General features: G+C 42.0%; 1 long non-coding RNA gene and 1 pseudogene across 1 annotated transcript; both read left to right on the top strand.

Annotated features, from left to right (window-relative positions):
- The first annotated feature begins 613 nt into the window (after positions 1-613).
- Positions 614-10,699, top strand: LOC140586371 (uncharacterized). The gene is made up of 3 exons (XR_011988194.1): positions 614-898; positions 1,854-6,404; positions 9,823-10,699. It is a non-coding gene; the product is annotated as an uncharacterized lncRNA (long non-coding RNA).
- On the top strand, positions 5,608-5,840 carry LOC140586375 (U2 spliceosomal RNA; annotated as a pseudogene).
- Positions 10,700-17,757: the final 7,058 nt, after the last annotated feature.

The following is a 17,757-nucleotide window of genomic DNA, read 5'->3' as shown; positions in this document are numbered from 1 at the left end:
CTTACTGATTTTATGTGTTTTGGGAAGGTGTATGATGCCGTTTTAGCCCGACCCTTGTGCAGAGTAGGGCTGCACGATATTGGAAAAAAATTACATTGCGATATTTTTTTCCAAACGATATATATTGCGATATTGAGAGCCATCAATCCAGGCTAAAGTCAATAATTACCAATAATTACATATTAATAATTTCACTAATAAGCAAGCTTCATTACAAGTGACAAAAAGGTTACTTAATATTTTATTCCAAAATTCGAACATTTCTGTAAACACAAAAGCAGAACACATTTTTAAATAAAACAGCAGCTTTACACCAACCCCCCTGATTGATTTACAACAATATAACTTAAAATAAATATATTTTTTATAAAACAACTTATAAGCATTTTGGTTCACAATCTTTTAAGTCAACTTTTCTTAGCCAAAGTGCCAAAGTAAAACAGTGTTGGTGTTGGTCATCATAATCATGGCTAAATATATGAAATAAACAAAATGAAATAAAATTTTTATATATTTTGTATTAAATCTTCTAAACAGATTAGAGAACATATTCCTGTAAACAGAAAAGCTGAACACATTTAAACAGCAGCTTTGCAACACCAACCCCCCTGATTGGTTCATAACATAACTTAAATATATATTTTTTTATTTGCTTTGCTAACTCAAGGTTTTCAGCTAAGAATACAAGTCTATCAACTAGAGGTCGACCGATATATCGGGCCGATATTTAGCATTTTTTAATGTATCCGCATCGGCCGATATCCGAGTGCACTACGCCGATTTTCAGACAGGCACGTCTGCGGGCAGCCCAGTGTTATTGTTGCTGTGGAACACGTGACCCATGCTGCCTTGTGCAGGGCCACAGCCAGAAGTTTTGGAAGAGTCCTGGGATAAAACGGTAAGGCTTAAATTCTGATCTTTCAATGACCTGTTTATTTAAGTAGTTTGCTATGAAATGTTGCTTTAAAAGAAAACGCGAATTACGCTATTGGGAACTGGGGTAATGATAATGAGCCTTCAACCAACTGTAGCTTACAGGTAACATTAAGGATCATTGATTCTAATAGAGTTCGTTTTGTGCGCTTATTGGTGGGCTCACAGACGTTTTTTAATCGTTAAAAATCATTTTAGTTGTTAACATTTTAATTATTACCATATCTGCCCGATGTTATCAGTTACGTTTTTTTTCTTGTGTCGGAGAGTTTCACTCTGTGAGTGTGTGGGGCGGAGCAGGCAGCTCTCAAATACTGCAGCGTGTGTGAGAGTTGCGTTACTCTGCCCTGATCACAGACAGCGCCGTCCTCGGGAGACACAGAGCTGCTAAGAACAATGCATGGCGGAGAAAAGTGTTTGTTCGAAAGCCTGGTTACCATTTACTTGAGCTGATGCTGACAATGGTCCTTCTGTGCAACTTTTTTTCATTTGAGACCGGAGATTCAAACAATTTGTCAGACGTCTAGATAAAAAGTGCATGACTTTGCGCAGTTAGTTTCCTCATTAAACATGTCTGTCCTTTATACGGGCTTATACGTAGACAACGTCACAATCACTAGGGGCTTATGTTGTCCTTGCATACAAGGCTGTGCAATACGACAGTTATTTTATTTTATTTTCCGGGATCACTAGATTCTGATTGTGAATTTGGCTTTAAGCTATCTGTCTGCTAACAACAGAAACAACATGTTAGTGTACACTACTCATCATACCATGATGCACTTAGTGTTTTTTTTTTCTTCAAAATGTATTAGAGTGTAATTGTTTTAATGTGCATGGAATACTGGAATTGTAGAATGAATTGAAGATGAAGGTACTATAATAAAAATTCTAACCTTGCATTTATTCTTCTGTTTTAGTAATTGCTGTCTGATGGCTGAACAAAAATCTAATCCTGTATGGCAGCATTTCACAAAGCCAACACCAGGAAAAGCCAGGTGCAATATCTGCAGCAGACTGGTGAGCTTGGGAGCTGAAGAATGAGTTTGCTGCTAAAGAGATTCTGATGCTGCTATCTTTATTGTTTATAAGTTTAAGTTGTTTATAAGTTGTATTGTGTTTTTGTTATTTAAGTTTATATTTAAATTTACACAAGTCAGTATTCAGTAAATGCTAAGTTGAGAAATTTTGTGTATCGTTTGTTATTATTAATGTGATATTTTATCATGCAAATAGAGGGGAAAACGTCCAATTTTCGGCCAAAAAATATCGGCAGCATATAATGGCCATCGGCTGACCCTGACTCCTAAATATCGGCATCGGCTATTGAAAAACCCATATCGGTCGACCTCTACTATCAACCTTTGCAGGCTTGAGACAGGTTCGTTGGCAAGTGACGATGTTGCCACTAGTACTGAAAAGTCTCTCTGACGGCGAGCTTGTCGCAGGAATACACAGGTTTTTGCGGGCAAGTCTGGCGAGATGAGGAAAGCTTAGTTTGTGTACTTTCCACCATGCAAGTGGATCCTCCTCTTTGTCTATTGGAGGTGTTAGCAGGTAAGTGTTTAGCTCTGCTTCCAAAGCATCCTTTAGGGTCAGAGAGGAATCACCCTTTGCTTCAGTTTCTCTCTGTTTAAAGAAGCTTCCCAATGACTTCTTTGCTTTCTTTGCCTGGGGTGCACTGGTAACGTTGGGCTCCACGTCAGTGCTGCAGCTTGATTTCTCCTGGCATTCCATCATCTGTGATACCACTCTGGCCTTAACTTGGGTCTTCTTGTCTGCACTGATGAAGTCTATCTTGAACCGGGGGTCCAAAAAATATGCCATATCTAGCAGCTTCTGAGTATCATCATCTTCGTATTTCTCATTGAGGTAGTCCAGCATCTTCATCTTTATGTTCTTGGTCAGGTCTGTGTCTTCCTCTCGCATTTCCAGTAGTGAAGTGTTGAAGAGCTGAAGAACTGGCTTTACAAAGGAGACACTGACGTATTCATCGCCTGAAAGTGCATCGGTGAAATCCAGCATTGGGCCCAGTGACTTGCTTACAGACTCCAGCACATCTATATCTTGCCAGGTTGGAATTAGATGCCGCAGCTTCTTGTCTGCAGACAGGACCTGAGTTAAAGCCTGCTGCTGCTCTAATATCCTGCTGATCATCATCTGTCTGGAACCCCATCTTGTTTGGCATTCTGAGATGAGACAATGTGATGGTAGATTGAGTTCCTTCTGGACTTTTGCCAGGGCATCGCTGGCCTTCCAGCTGTGAGAGAAGTGGCTCACCAGCTTCTTGCAGACTCCTGTAGCACGATCATTGCGGCCATCCTTTTTCACTGCATTTTCTAAGCGGAGAAAACAAACAAAACATTGCGAACTTTAATTATTGAAGCACACTGTTTTATTTCAAACAATAAATGAAGAGCTCTTTTCCAAAACGCGATAAACGGCAATAATAATTTCCTTGTTTAAAATGTACTGCAAGATGCAGTTTCTTTCCAAACCCCAATAAGCACCGAACTTAATTTTAGCCTAGTGAACGTTCTCGCAATCCAACGTGGCTGCGCTCCTAACAGATGTTTGTTCATTAGGCTATAATTCCTCAAAATAAGTAAAAAAATCTTATTCTTTCTCTCTCTCTCTCTCTAAGTTTTCGGTGCTGATGCAGGACGCGTTCATGTAAACGGCACCTAAAAGCTGTCACAAAGAACCAGCAAAAGTAATGATTAGGAATATGTAAAATATTGCAATGAGACATTTTAATTGTTTATTAATAACTGCGAACATGAAAAATAAAAGACAAAAGACTTTTAAAAAAAGACAACCATCAATTTTTGGGAAAAATGGATGGATTTATAGCGTTTTGAAAAGAAAAAAAAATTACTTTGAATTTTTCAACAACAATATAGTTGTTTGATTTAATAATCATTATTCAACATGTTCAGACTAAGCAAAAAACATTTTAACAGGATAAATTGAATATTCACAAAATGTGTGGGTCTAGGTAAAACAATTAATTTCCCTGAAAACTATTGAAATGGAGTTATCGCATTTTGGAAAAGAGCTCCTCAAATGTGCTCATAAAACTATTTTTTGTTTAAAATTAAATGTTTAGTGTCTGTATTTTTTCTTACGTTTTAAAGCTCTACGTACACACATGCAACAAATTCATTTTACAAGTTTTGTCAGGTTCAGGACAGGTTATTAAGTAAAACAGCTGAGTAAAAATGTATTTTTATTTTGGATAAAGATCATGGTCATTACTCACCAACTGCAAGATGCAGTCTGTGGCCGAAGCACTGTAGCCTGGTCCACTTGTTCAGATCGGCAGCTTTCACCATGTTCGCTGCATTATCTGTTGTTATTCAGACTTGACATGTCTCATCTAAGCCCCAAGCGGACACCGCTTCTCTCAGGGCCTCTGCGACATTCTCGGCTGTATGACTTTCCGGGAAAAATGCCGTCTGCAAACAGCGACTTTTTAGCTCGAAGTCCTCTGCGATGAAATGGACCGTCAGACTCATGTAGGGCTCCGTTGTCCTGCTGGACCACAAGTCTGTTGTAGTTGCATAGTATTCCACGTGCGACAGTTCTGCTTCAATCTTAGATTTGCATTTTTCATACAGCTCTTTTATCGCAACTTGGGAAAAATATGTGCGGGATGGTATAACATACCGCCTGTCAAGCGTTCGGATCATTTTCTTAAATCCCTCTTTGGCGACGGTATTTAATGGCAACATATCTTTAGCGATATGAAACGTTATTGCGTCTGTTATTTCTTTCTGTCATTGAGAGCCTTTCTGGTAAGGTGTCACACTGGCAAAGGCATCACAAACATTTGTTTGTTTTGGTTGACATCCAGATTTGGCTTTGTATTCGTTGTAAAGAGCTTTGTGGTGCCGTTTTAAGTGATCAGACAAATTGGTGGTGTTTCCATGTTTTGTGGCCACAACTTTATGACACTCCATGCAAAGTACCTCTTTTTGGTCAACATCCTCCTTTTTGTAGCCGAAATAGTCCCAAATAGATGATTTCGACTTTCTTTTTGGTACGAAATAATTTTTTTGCGGCGGATCCTCTTCGTCGCGCATTTTTAGCAGTGAATGTTGGCTGTGAGCGGTGAGCAGCGACACAGCGAACCAATCACTGTGCAGGCACGCGGAACGTGCATGTCACCCCAGCAACAAGCCATACAACAAACTCGTGTTTACTGTGTGCTACCGTTCTCTTAATACACAATGGGCTTCTACCCTTCACATCGTATGTTCCGGCGATGTGACTATCGCTCACGCGCACATCGCGATGTCGATGTCAAAACAGAATATCGTTCAGCCCTAGTGCAGAGCTTGGAAGTCTGCGGATGTGTTCCTTTTTAACCCTCTGGAGTCTTGGGGTAGGGGACACACTTTCACTAACTGGGGCATGCTCACACATTTCATTCAATATCATAAACTTAATTCCTGGCAAATAAATTATTTCTTATATATTTGGTTTGGTAACAAACTCATCTTAATCTTAGTGTACTTTAGATTTATGTGAAGTTTGTAATTTGACATTCAAAGTATAGACATTGCAAAATGCACTTTGGAACACTCTGTGGGTGTTTGTTTAATATTATCTTTGAAAGTCTTATTGTACTGTGTTGGCATGATTTGCATAGTGTGGGAATGTTTCAGCCTTATAGATTGTGATTATGTGTTAATGTAAGTAGTACAAGCATAATATTTATTATTCATGTATTTGAGCTGATTTACATTTTGTTTTGGTATGAAAAGGTTATTTTGATACGTCCCCCATGGAGGGGACCACATATTAAACGGATTTTTGGAACAGGGAGCCGGAAGTGGGGCTTGCCCCGTCTGCTACAGGCATCGACCCGGTATTGCAGTGCTTCCGGGAACGGTGCACCTCTACTGCCCCCTGTTGTTGAAAGGCAGAACTGACTGACTGAATGGGTGACTAATAGACTGAGTGCCTCTGGATGGCCAACTAATTAGCCGCATGTGGTGCGAGGGAGGGGCCCTGTCCGTGCGCGGCCCCAATTTCCCGCCTTTTTTCTTTTTTTTAAAGTAAGGTGACACGCTGTCGTTTGTGCGGTGGGCAGCTGTGCTGAGGTAAGGCATGACTTCATCTTTGCCTTTTGAATTTTCCCTCATGTTTGTTTAAATGATTGCTGTTTTTTGAGAGGACAGGAGGACAGGGAGGACGCCGGTGACTGCGACGCCCCTGGGCATTCTACTCTGCGCGGGGGCGTCACGGAGGCCCGGCTAACGGCGACCCGCTAAGCGGCAGCCCCATATCGACTCGGGTCTCTCTTCGGTTTCTTCTCTTTTCTGGATTGGAAAAGACAAGAGCAAAAGTGGAAGAGTTGACGAAATGGCGTCGGATGGCGTAGCTTATAGCGGTGGGGCGTAAAGACCTTGCATTCCAGAGCATCCCTGCGCATATGAGAGTCTGCTCCATACATCTCCGTTCAGGTAAGTCAAGTTCCGGTGTGATCACTAGACTCCATTCCTGTGTTTGTCCCTAAAGAGAACAGCCAGGATAGGAAATGCTGGAAACCCATCCCGACTGGAGTCCATCCCTTCCCGGTGACACAGTAACCCAAAAGTGTTTGTGAGTGTGGTTTATGTCAGATTAGGAGAGCTGAAATGAACCTTTTGTTGGATGATAGTCGGCGACCAAAACAAGAGCTAGATCACAGAAAAGTGTTTCAAAAGCGACAGCGTCAAAGTGAAATGCAACGCTGGATGGAAGTTTTCTAGTACTGATGAAGGATGTAGAATCGGAATCCAGATATGTTTCCATACAAGGAATTTGCCTTGGTGGTGCTTTTACATGACATTACAAAGAACATAAGAACATAAGAAATTTACAAACGAGAGGAGGCCATTCGGCCCATCAAGCTCGTTTGGGGAGAACTTAACTAATAGCTCAGAGTTGTTAAAATTTTATCTAGCTCTGATTTAAAGGAACCCAGGGTTTTAGCTTCCGCTACACTAGCAGGAAGACTATTCCATACTCTAACTACACGCTGTGTAAAGAAGTGCTTCCTCAAATTTTTCTCCCGCTAATTTCCACTTATGGCCACGAGTTCTAGTATTTAGACTAATATTGAAATAGTCATTTGGCTGAAGAGCATCCAGACCCGTTAGAATCTTATAGACCTGAATCATATCCCCCCTTAGTCTCCTTTGCTCAAGGCTAAACAGATTGAGTTCCGCTAACCTCTCCTCATAAGACATTCCTCTAAGACCAGGAATCATTCTCGTAGCTCTTCGTTGCACCTTTTCTAAGGCAGCAATGTCCTTCTTGAGGTATGGTGACCTAACCTGCACACAGTATTCTAGGTGGTGTCTTACCAAGGAATTATATGAGTGTATCATCACCTCCCTTGACTTAAACTCCACACACCTAGAGATATAACCCAACATTCTGTTGGCCTTTTTTATTGCTTCCCCACACTGGCGAGAGTTACCCACATTTAGCAAAGACATATGCAGAAAGGTAATAAACAATAGACTGGCAATTGGGTAATATGATAATTATATGATAATTAAGTTTATTAATGGTAGTAATGATGGTATTATGATATTTATATATGTGTGTGTACATAGTAATCATTGTAGTATGAATATAAACTATATAAATGGTATAATAATTTAAAGGGCTCTTAAATGGTGCCATTATTAAGTAGCAGCCAAGTCAACTATATGTGCAAGAGTGCAATATGTATACAGAATTTGCAGTATGTGTGCATAATGTGCAAAAGTGCAGAATATAATCATAGAGGAAGTTTATCAGTTGTTCACTGGTTATGCTGGTGGATATTTCACTGCAGCTGACGATTAATTGAACGTCCATTCAGAGACTGGTTTGGTTAATGAGAGAGACTACCTGAGGGGAGAAGCTCTTGGGGGTCTTGGTTCTGATTGCCATGAGTCTTCTCATGGAGGGTAAGGCTTGAAAGATGTGGTGAGCAGGGTGAGATGGGTCCTCAAAGATTTTGTATGCCCGTTTCCTGGTTCTGGTGATGTAAAGTGTCTGGAGGGTAAGCAGGTTACTGCCGATTATTCGCTCTGCTGAGTGGATGATGTGTTGCAGTCTGGCCTTGTCTCGTTCAGTGGCTGATCCAAACCAGGCTGTGATGGAGGAGGTGACGATGGACTCAATGATTGTAGCGTAAAACTGGGCCATCGTGGTTATAACATGTTATTTTGGATCAGGCACGGACAGTTGTGAGAGTTCATTCCGCATTAGCTCCGATAGAATAGTATTAAATGCAAAGCTAAAGTCCACAAACAGAATCCTAACATATGTCTCAGGGCACTCCAAAAGTCGGAGTAAGAAATGGAGTCCAGTGTTAACTGCATCGTCCACAGGTCTGTTGGTTCTGTAGGCAGACTGTAGCCTGGGGTCAAGCGATAGGTCTGTGATGGTTTTAAGGTATGACAGCACAAGTCTCTCAAAAGCCTTCATTACCACCGATGTGAGAGCCACCAGTCTGTAGTCACTGACTGGTTCAGTGACTGGTTGAAAATATCTGTGAAGACAGGTGACTATTGATCTGCACAGTGCTTCAGAGTGGCTGGGGAGACAGAGTCTGAACCAGGAGCTTTCCTTGTATTCTGGCTACTGAAGATCTTGTTTACATCTCTGTCGTTGATTCTCCTGGGGAGGTGGCTGGACGTGGGGGGGGTGAGCTGGGTATAGTGTGGGCGAGGTGTGAAGGTACCCAGGTGTGAAGAAGGCCATTGAAAAGGTGAGGGCTGTATGATGCGCGAATGTGGCTTTTCAAACCCGCAGTAGAATTTGAACAGGTTTTTGTCACCACTCCTGTAAGCTTCATCTTTTGTTTTAGGAAGCTGCCTGAGTTCAGTTGTAAACCATGGTTCGTCGTTATTATAGCTGACAACAGACTATTTGGGAATGCGAGAGTCCTCGCAGAAGCTTATGTGCCATGTTACAGTGTCCGTGTATTCATCCACGCTGTTAGTAGCAGTTTTGAAAACATTCCAGTCTGTCGAGTCAAAGCATGATTTTAATTGCTCTACTGCTCCACATGTTCAGTGTTTCACTCTAGTAACAACAGGTTTAGCAGTTTTCAGATTTTGTCTGTATGCTGGAATTAGATGAATTGTTGCATGGTCAGAGTTTCCTAGTGCAGCACCAGTCATTTTCTGTCATTAAAATGTGACGTCTTTTCAGTTAGCTATTTATTTATTTTGGCTTTTTCTTATTATTATGTGTTCATTGTAATTGATTAATAAAATTATTTATTTTCATTATTATTTCTTTTACTTATCTTTGAAATGTGATTTTGACATTTTAATTTGATTGTATCCTTGTCTTTGTAAAGCACTTTGAATTGCCTTGTGCCCGAATTGTGCTATATAAATAAACATGCTTAAAATCTTTGATGATGACAATGTGCCCAGCCGGCTGTGAACTGTTCTTCGCTTTCTCCATCTTTGCATTTCTTGCATTGTGAAGATCTGCGAGCTGTTTAATTTTAGTGACCACTCCTTTTCAGGATTATGTAGTATATGTTTAACATTACTTCAAAGTGTGGAAGGGAAATTTAAAGTGATGGTAGGCCAGGGTTGGGAGGCATTGTGGGATTGTTCTTGTGTCTCAGGTTTTGTTGTTTTGGGGATGGTGCCGTGTGTCCTTGCCTCACAGCCACCTGCACGGAACCAGCTTTGCAGGCCACAGATCTTGGAGAACTGGGCTAAAGGGAACATCGCCGGGGGGAGAAAGGGGACCTGCAGGAAGCCTTGAAATGTAGCTGCTATACTATGCTAGACGCAGTTTGTTGTATGGTAGCATTTGAACACACAAGCAAGTTATGTACCCATAAGGGTTGTATATGTTTACGCTGAAGTCTTTATTTAGGTATGTTGGAGCACGGCGTCTCCACCGGGTCCGTGGATGAGAAGAGATTCACAGCTGACACGGGGAGAAGTTGCAAATCACCGGTTTATTGTCTGACAGATTGCAATCCGGGAGCGGCCATCTGACATACATTCAGCATGTACAGGAGGAGGCTCTGCCATATGTATCAGCTGTATCCCTTTTAAAGCCCTTTGGGCATCTCCCCCCCTTTCTCGGTACCTTCCGTGTACGTGACAACCATATGTGTGATTCTAGCCGGCTCGTACTGTTCTTGGCCTTCTGGAAGGCTAAAAGATAAGTAGGGGCCGCTGATGTTCTCTGTCGCCCCCCTATCTGTTCCGATTAGGTAGCCTTGACTTGCCGGCGCGCCAGTCAGTTCTTGTTTTGATTAGTTACAGCCTTATAGAATCATTCCCTTTATTTTATTAATTATTCCCTCAATTAATATAGGGTTGGGGTTTCCCTTACTGATAACATTGTGAGCCATGCCAGCCATGGACACCGAAGGGGGGGTTGCACCTTTTTGCTGGGTTGGGAGTGGAATTTCCCTAATGTTTAGGGTTTTTGCCCTCCTTCCTAGGCTGGATAGACAGGATTATGTGTGGGACTCATAGGAGGCCTAGGCCTAACGAGGATTGGAAACTGAACATCCTTGAAGTAGACCAATAGAGGTGGCGTATTATGTTTGTTGTATGTTCGAAACCTGGTTTGCAGATGTTTGGTAACCAATCAGGACTTAGAAGTCCATATAGGGGAATTCGTCTTATAGTATATTAACCTGCTGATTTCTGGGTGCGGGGTGCATTGCGCATTGTCCCCGAGTGTGGTTGGAACACTACGCTGGATTGCTGAATAAAGAAGAAAATTTTGCTCATTACATGCGAGGCCTGGAGTTTGATTCAAGTGTGACAGAGTGAGAGTGATTATAGAGGATTATAGAGTCATAGTTGTTTGGGTTAATTCTGAGTACCACAAAAGTTTACAAGCCCTATTTTGGCAAGAGCTAATCCTAATCATTTTCATCCTTGCCGTTTAAATCACTCATGAATAGATGTGTTTGTGAGAAATTGATCTGTTTTAAGCATTTTCAATTTAAATAAATACTGCAATACTACTACGAGATATCTAACAACATACGATGCAACATTCAACAGGGGGTAGTGAAGTGATTCATGGCTGATCAAAGTGCCAATTCAATGTGGGGCAGTGATTAGCATGTGGAGAATGCTGCAGCAGTATTACAAAATCATAAGAACATAAGAAATTTACAAACGAGAGGAGGCCATTCGGCCCATCAAGCTCGTTTGGGGAGAACTTAGCTAATAGCTCAGAGTTGTTAAAATCTTATCTAGCTCTGATTTAAAGGAACCCATGGTTTTAGCTTCCACTACAATAGCAGGAAGACTATTCCATATTCTGACTACACGCTGTGTAAAGAAGTGCTTCCTCAAATTTGTTTTAAAATGTTCTCCCGCTAATTTCCACTTATGGCCACGAGTTCTAGTATTTAGACTAATATTGAAATAGTCATTTGGCTGAACAGCATCCAGACCCATTAGAATCTTATAGACCTGAATCATATCCCCCCTTAGTCTCCTTTGCTCAAGACTGAACAGATTCAGTTCCGCTAACCTCTCCTCGTAAGACATTCCTCTAAGACCAGGAATCATTCTCGTAGCTCTTCGTTGCACCTTTTCTAAGGCAGTAATGTCCTTCTTGAGGTATGGTGACCAAACCTGCACACAGTATTCTAGGTGGGGGTAGTGATAAAAATATATTATTTATTAATAAGTATATATAATCAGTACACAAAGTATAAGTATATAAATATAAGCATATAAAGTATACACTCACCTAAAGGATTATTAGGAACACCTGTTCAATTTCTCATTAATGCAATTATCTAATCAACCAATCACATGGCAGTTGTTTCAATGCATTTAGGGGTGTGGTCCTGGTCAAGACAATCTCCTGAACTCCAAACTGAATGTCAGAATGGGAAAGAAAGGTGATTTAATCAATTTTGAGCGTGGCATGGTTGTTGGTGCCAGACGGGCCGGTCTGAGTATTTCACAATCTGCTCATTTCACAATCTGCTCAGTTACTGGGATTTTCACGCACAACCATTTCTAGGGTTTACAAAGAATGGTGTGAAAAGGGAAAAACATCCAGTATGCGGCAGTCCCGTGGGCGAAAATGCCTTGTTGATGCTAGAGGTCAGAGGAGAATGGGCCGACTGATTCAAGCTGATAGAAGAGCAACTTTGACTGAAATAACCACTCGTTACAACCGAGGAATGCAGCAAAGCATTTGTGAAGCCACAACACGCACAACCTTGAGGCGGATGGGCTACAACAGCAGAAGACCCCACTGGGTACCACTCATCTCCACTACAAATAGGAAAAGAGGCTACAATTTGCACAAGCTCACCAAAATTGGACAGTTGAAGACTGGAAAAATGTTGCCTGGTCTGATGAGTCTCGATTTCTGTTGAGACATTCAAATGGTAGAGTAAACAGAATGAGAACATGGATCCATCATGCCTTGTTACCACTGTGCCGGCTGGTGGTGGTGGTGTAATGGTGTGGGGGATGTTTTCTTGGTACACTTTAGGCCCCTTAGTGCCAATTGGGCATCGTTTAAATGCCACGGCCTACCTGAGCATTGTTTCTGACCATGTCCATCCCTTTATGACCACCATGTACCCATCCTCTGATGGCTACTTCCAGCAGGATAATGCACCATGTCACAAAGCTCGAATCATTTCAAATTGGTTTCTTGAACATGACAATGAGTTCACTGTACTTAAATGGCCCCCACAGTCACCAGATCTCAACCCAATAGAGCATCTTTGGGATGTGGTGGAACGGGAGCTTCGTGCCCTGGATGTGCATCCCACAAAACTCCATCAACTGCAAGATGCTATCCTATCAATATGGGCCAACATTTCTAAAGAATGCTTTCGGCACCTTGTTGAATCAATGCCACGTAGAATTAAGGCAGTTCTGAAGGCGAAAGGGGGTCAAACACCGTATTAGTATGGTGTTCCTAATAATCCTTTAGGTGAGTGTATAAGTACATAAAGTATAAGTATATAAAGTTTAAGTATATAAAGTATATAAGTCTTAAGTATAAAAATGATATAAGTATAAAAAGTTTAAGGGCTCAGAGGACCGCTTCTCCTACTCATCAGAGTGGATCTGGTGCCTGAACTTCTTTTTCAGAGCCTTTGATTTTTTTATTTTTTTTTCTCTTTTCCCTTTCCTTTTTTCTTTCTTTTTTAAATTCCCCACCACCACCCCCCCTCTTCGGAGGACAACTTTATTTTACACTAAATTCAAGAGCAAAGAGTGTGGCTGCTCCGAACTCACCTGTCCCGTGGAGGAAAGGAAAAAAAAAAAAAAAAACGGGGGATACAGAAACAACAATCGTAACGAGAACAGACATTAATCACCATGGGGAGAGAAAAGAAAAAAAAAAAAAGGAAACAGAGGTACACAGGAAAAATAAAACTAATAATGTAGGTGGGACGGAGAAAATGAAGTGTAGGGGAATACAGAATACAAACAACCATAAGAAAAATAACACTCATTACAAGGACATCAAACAACAAACATTATAACATCAGTAATAATAATTATAATTAATAATGTGACAAATAGGTATTATATATATATATATATATATATATATATATATATATTTATGTAGCATACACACACTTGATCCTACCCTTATACATGTATATTTCAATTCCTATGTCTATAACACACGCTAAAAAGTAACAATAATAATGATACTGATCGCTCAACCATTCTTATATGTATGTGTAAGTGTAGGTGTGAACTGATTTGTCATTGGATGTGCTGGCATATGATGCCGTCGGGGGAAGCGACAGCACCCCACCCCCCCACAAGGCCGAAGGCGAAGGCAGGAGAAACCAGGCAACCGAGGCCACCCTGCCGCCCCCCCAGCACAAGGGCCCACGGCCATGTGCCCCGGAGATAACCACCCGCCCAACCCAGGAAGCAGCCCGCGAGGGACTAAAGGGGCGCCAACCCCCGTACAGGGAGGCCCGCAGAGGGAGGACGGGCGGCGAGCCCCCCCGCCCAGCCCAAACCGAACCCCCCAATCCGCCTAGAAGGCCCCCAGTGTCCCAAGATCCCCCGGATTGCCCGCCAGGGCCCCACCACGGCGCAGCAGAGCCAAGCACCACCCGGCCCGCGGCCCAAGAGAGGAGGCCGCCCACACCCGCCAGAGCCTTTGATAAGATGGAAGTAATGTCCTCTTGAGGCCATGGGCGTCCCCTGTGTCAGCCCCTCCTTGGCACTGGCGTCCCACCTGGCGATCTCAGCACCGGGTGCAGTTTAATGCGGGGCAGCTCCGCCAGGACATCCACCATGTTGGGGCCTTTGGTGGGTCCTGCGCCACTTCCCTGACGATGACTCTGCTTGGGGCCCTGGATACTAGCAGGTGGAGGAGGACGAGGTGGCGGTGGAGGATGAGGAGGAGGAGGAGGGGGCGGGAAACAGCTTGGAGCTGAAGTGGGGACTACAAAAGGAGTCCCAGTGGTCTCCGAACTACTCCGGGATATATATGGGTCAGTCAGGGCACCAGCAAGCATGGAGATCTCGGACCGGAACCTTGTCTTCGAGGGCTGCAATCTTTTTCCAAACTGCCGCCCACTCGGACCCTGCCTCTGCTGCAACAGCAGCATGCTGGAGATCCCCGTGTCCACTGGGGAGGTGGATGCCGTTGCAACACTTGAGGATTTCTTCACAAAGCGCTGGGAAAGAAAAAATCTCCAGTTGCAAAAAACTTGTTACATTGCGCAGTTCAACGCAGAGGGAGCGACTCTGTGAAACAAGCGATCTTCCTTGGCCGAAAAAATACTGAATTCGGAACGGAATCAAATCCAAAAAAAACAGTCTGCACACAAAGTACAGAGAGTTAGATGTCTTACTTAAACATCACACAAAATTATATTTTTTTCCATCATCCATTAACATACAGCGCAATCTCAGATTCACATTAGGCCATACACAGATTTCCTGAATAACATTAATATACACATATACATGTATATACTTATATATGCACATTATAAACATTTCAACCTGCAATGGTACTAACAGGGTGGCTAAACTGAATAACACCATATCACAGTCAACGTATTCCGATCAATTAGCAAGTAGCCTTATAGGTAGCTTTAGCATTTTACATACAACTACAAAAAATGATACATTAGTAAAGAAAATAATCAACCACACAATCAGCAAAGGTTCACATTCATATCCTGACTGTTTTTCCTTCACACTAATGATCCCTATATCTATATTTTCAAACAGGTAAATTGACCTACCAGGATATCCAAAAGAGAGCACTTGCACCAAAATCTTTCTATCCACTAATTGCTGCAATTGTATGCTTAGGCCAAAAAAAATAAACAGTGCTCTAAACATTGACATCTACACAAATATATATATATGTATATATACGTTTATTTCCCTAAGTTGCCGTTGACTCTTCTTTCCGCTCTCTTTACCCGCCTTCCTCAGTCTAGAAAAACCCACCGGAAAAAAAACTCCCACCCTACCTTTCGGCACTCAGGAACGTCTTAAAGAGACAGCTGCCCACTTTGGTATACACACACTTATTGTAAGGTTCATGTCTCCCTCTTTACAAATTACGCTCTATAATAGCTTCAAAGCCTTATGGTAGCTTTATAGACCTGGCTACATTTGGTTTTGTTATTATTATTATTGGTATTAGTATTATTATTTTAAGAATGAAGCTAAATAATATAGCTAATATATCACATATGGGTTAAAATGCAGAGGACGCATTTCGTCGTTGTGTGATGTGCCAAGAATGGCACTTGATCACAAAGTTCAAATACTTTTTTACTTGCCAACATTCATAAGCAACGTTATTTTTCAGTACAGTTGAACTTTTTTTTGGGGGGGACTTTTTTATTTGAAGGACTTACTTCAAATATTGACAATAATAACAAAAATAAAGTACAAAAAAAACTGCTAAACAATAGCAAGTGCTTAAAGTGCATAAATAACAAGTGCTCAAAGTGCTAAAGAACTGAACTGCTAAACTGAAGATTAGAAGTGAAATCAAGGCCATTATCACTTATTTTTTCTTTTTTTCTGGGTTGTAAGCAAAGTCCTGCAAACTCTTTCTTTTTAAGACATTTGGATCAGAAGATGGAGCTGGTACAGTGGAGGAGGATGAGGCTTTGGCTGGTCCAGATGATGAGGATGAGGCTTTGGCTGGTCCAGAGGGAGGGAGAAAGAGTTTGGCTAGTCCAGAAGAGTCTGGTCCAGAAGATAAGGATGAGGCTTTGGCTGGTCCAGAGGATGAAGATGATGCTTTGGCTGGTCCTGAGGATGAAGATGAGGCTTTGGCTGGTCCAGAGGATGAAGATGAGGCTTTAGCTGGTCCAGAGGGAGAGAGAAAGAGTTTGGCTGGTCCATTGGAAGTTGAAAATGGTCTGAATGGTCCAGAGGAGGAGGCTGAGGGTCTGGCTGGTCCAGAGGAGGTTGAAAAAGGTCTGGATGGTCCAGTGGAGGTTGGTGAGGGTCTGGATGGTCCAGTGGAGGTTGGTGAGGGTCTGGCTGGTCCAGAGGAGGTTGAAAAAGGTCTGGATGGTCCAGTGGACGAGGATGAGTGTTTGACTCGTCTAGAGGAGGCTTTGGCTGATCCAGCGATATTCCTGGCCTGCCGTATGAGTTTGTTTGCCATCTGTGATGGCCGAATCCTTGCTGCCTCATTCACCCTTTTCTTCTTTTGTGCCTGTTGTGCCTCTTTCTTTTTCTGCAGATGTTTTTGATATGTTTGATACGATGACAGGCAAGACCACCTTAATGGCTGGTCTATTGTCATTGTCGATGCTGTCCACTCCCTTGCTTTAATCGTGGATTTTACAATTGCAAGGCTCTCATAAGTTTCCACATTCATGGAGCATCTGTCTGCTTCAAGAATATCACCCATGAGATTAAATGATCCCTCAACCAGGGGGCCTGTGAAAATGCTAAGTAGTGCTTTGACCAGCTGACCCAGAATGGGAAATCTCACACCTCTCTCTGGATTTTTCATGGATACAACTCTGCTCCACCAATCTACATCAACTCGGCCTTCTTCTTCAATGTAGTTCTGGGCACACGTTACCAGGTCCACCTCTATTTGGTACGCCCGTATCTCTTCCTCCACCTGACCAATCTCTTCTGGTGCGACCACATTAGGCAAGGCCTCTCCTAATGTGATAAAAGCCCCACAGATGGAGTCATCTTGAATCAGAGAGGGAGTGAGTGCAGAAAGTGAGGTGATTATCTTGTTGTCCAGAGGAAGGTCTTTGAGAAGGAACTCTGATGACTTCATGTACCCTTCTCTGAGAGAGTTGTAAATGTTTCTCACCCATATCAGCCTCTCCACACGGGCCTTGTTTAGTGCAGAGTAGCAGTATCTTCCAACAGACAACCTTTTGTCTTAAAGTTGCAAATCTTTACTCCGGACATCAACCTTGATGATATCCTTTGCACTCAGTGGGATGGCTTCCAGCTTCATAAATTTGCTGAGGAGCTCTCGAACTAGGGCCACCATCTCCACGTGCAGCAAGTGCGCCATTGGTTTTTCATGTTGCATTTTTTTCAAAAATCCCTGAAATGTTGAAAGTATGCCTGCAAACATTAAAAAAAAAAAAATTTATTTGACATTTTCACATGCGTAAAAAAAACCCAACAAGAAAACAGAATTAAAGACAAGTTGCATACAGTTCAAATAAATAGCAGTGCGTTTTAAAAAAGTGAATAAAGTATAAATACTTTTAATAGCTTTTATTTCCATATATCAGATGTAATGGAAAAATTACTCCAAATCAAATTATTAACGAATTTGACCAGGTCTGCAGTTTTTTTTACTGGAAGC

The sequence above is a fragment of the Paramormyrops kingsleyae genome, unplaced genomic scaffold (genome assembly GCF_048594095.1).
Source record: "Paramormyrops kingsleyae isolate MSU_618 unplaced genomic scaffold, PKINGS_0.4 ups45, whole genome shotgun sequence".
NCBI lineage: Eukaryota > Metazoa > Chordata > Actinopteri > Osteoglossiformes > Mormyridae > Paramormyrops > Paramormyrops kingsleyae.
Note: the sequence above shows the minus strand (reverse complement) of the source record. Positions and strands in the feature narration are given on the sequence as shown.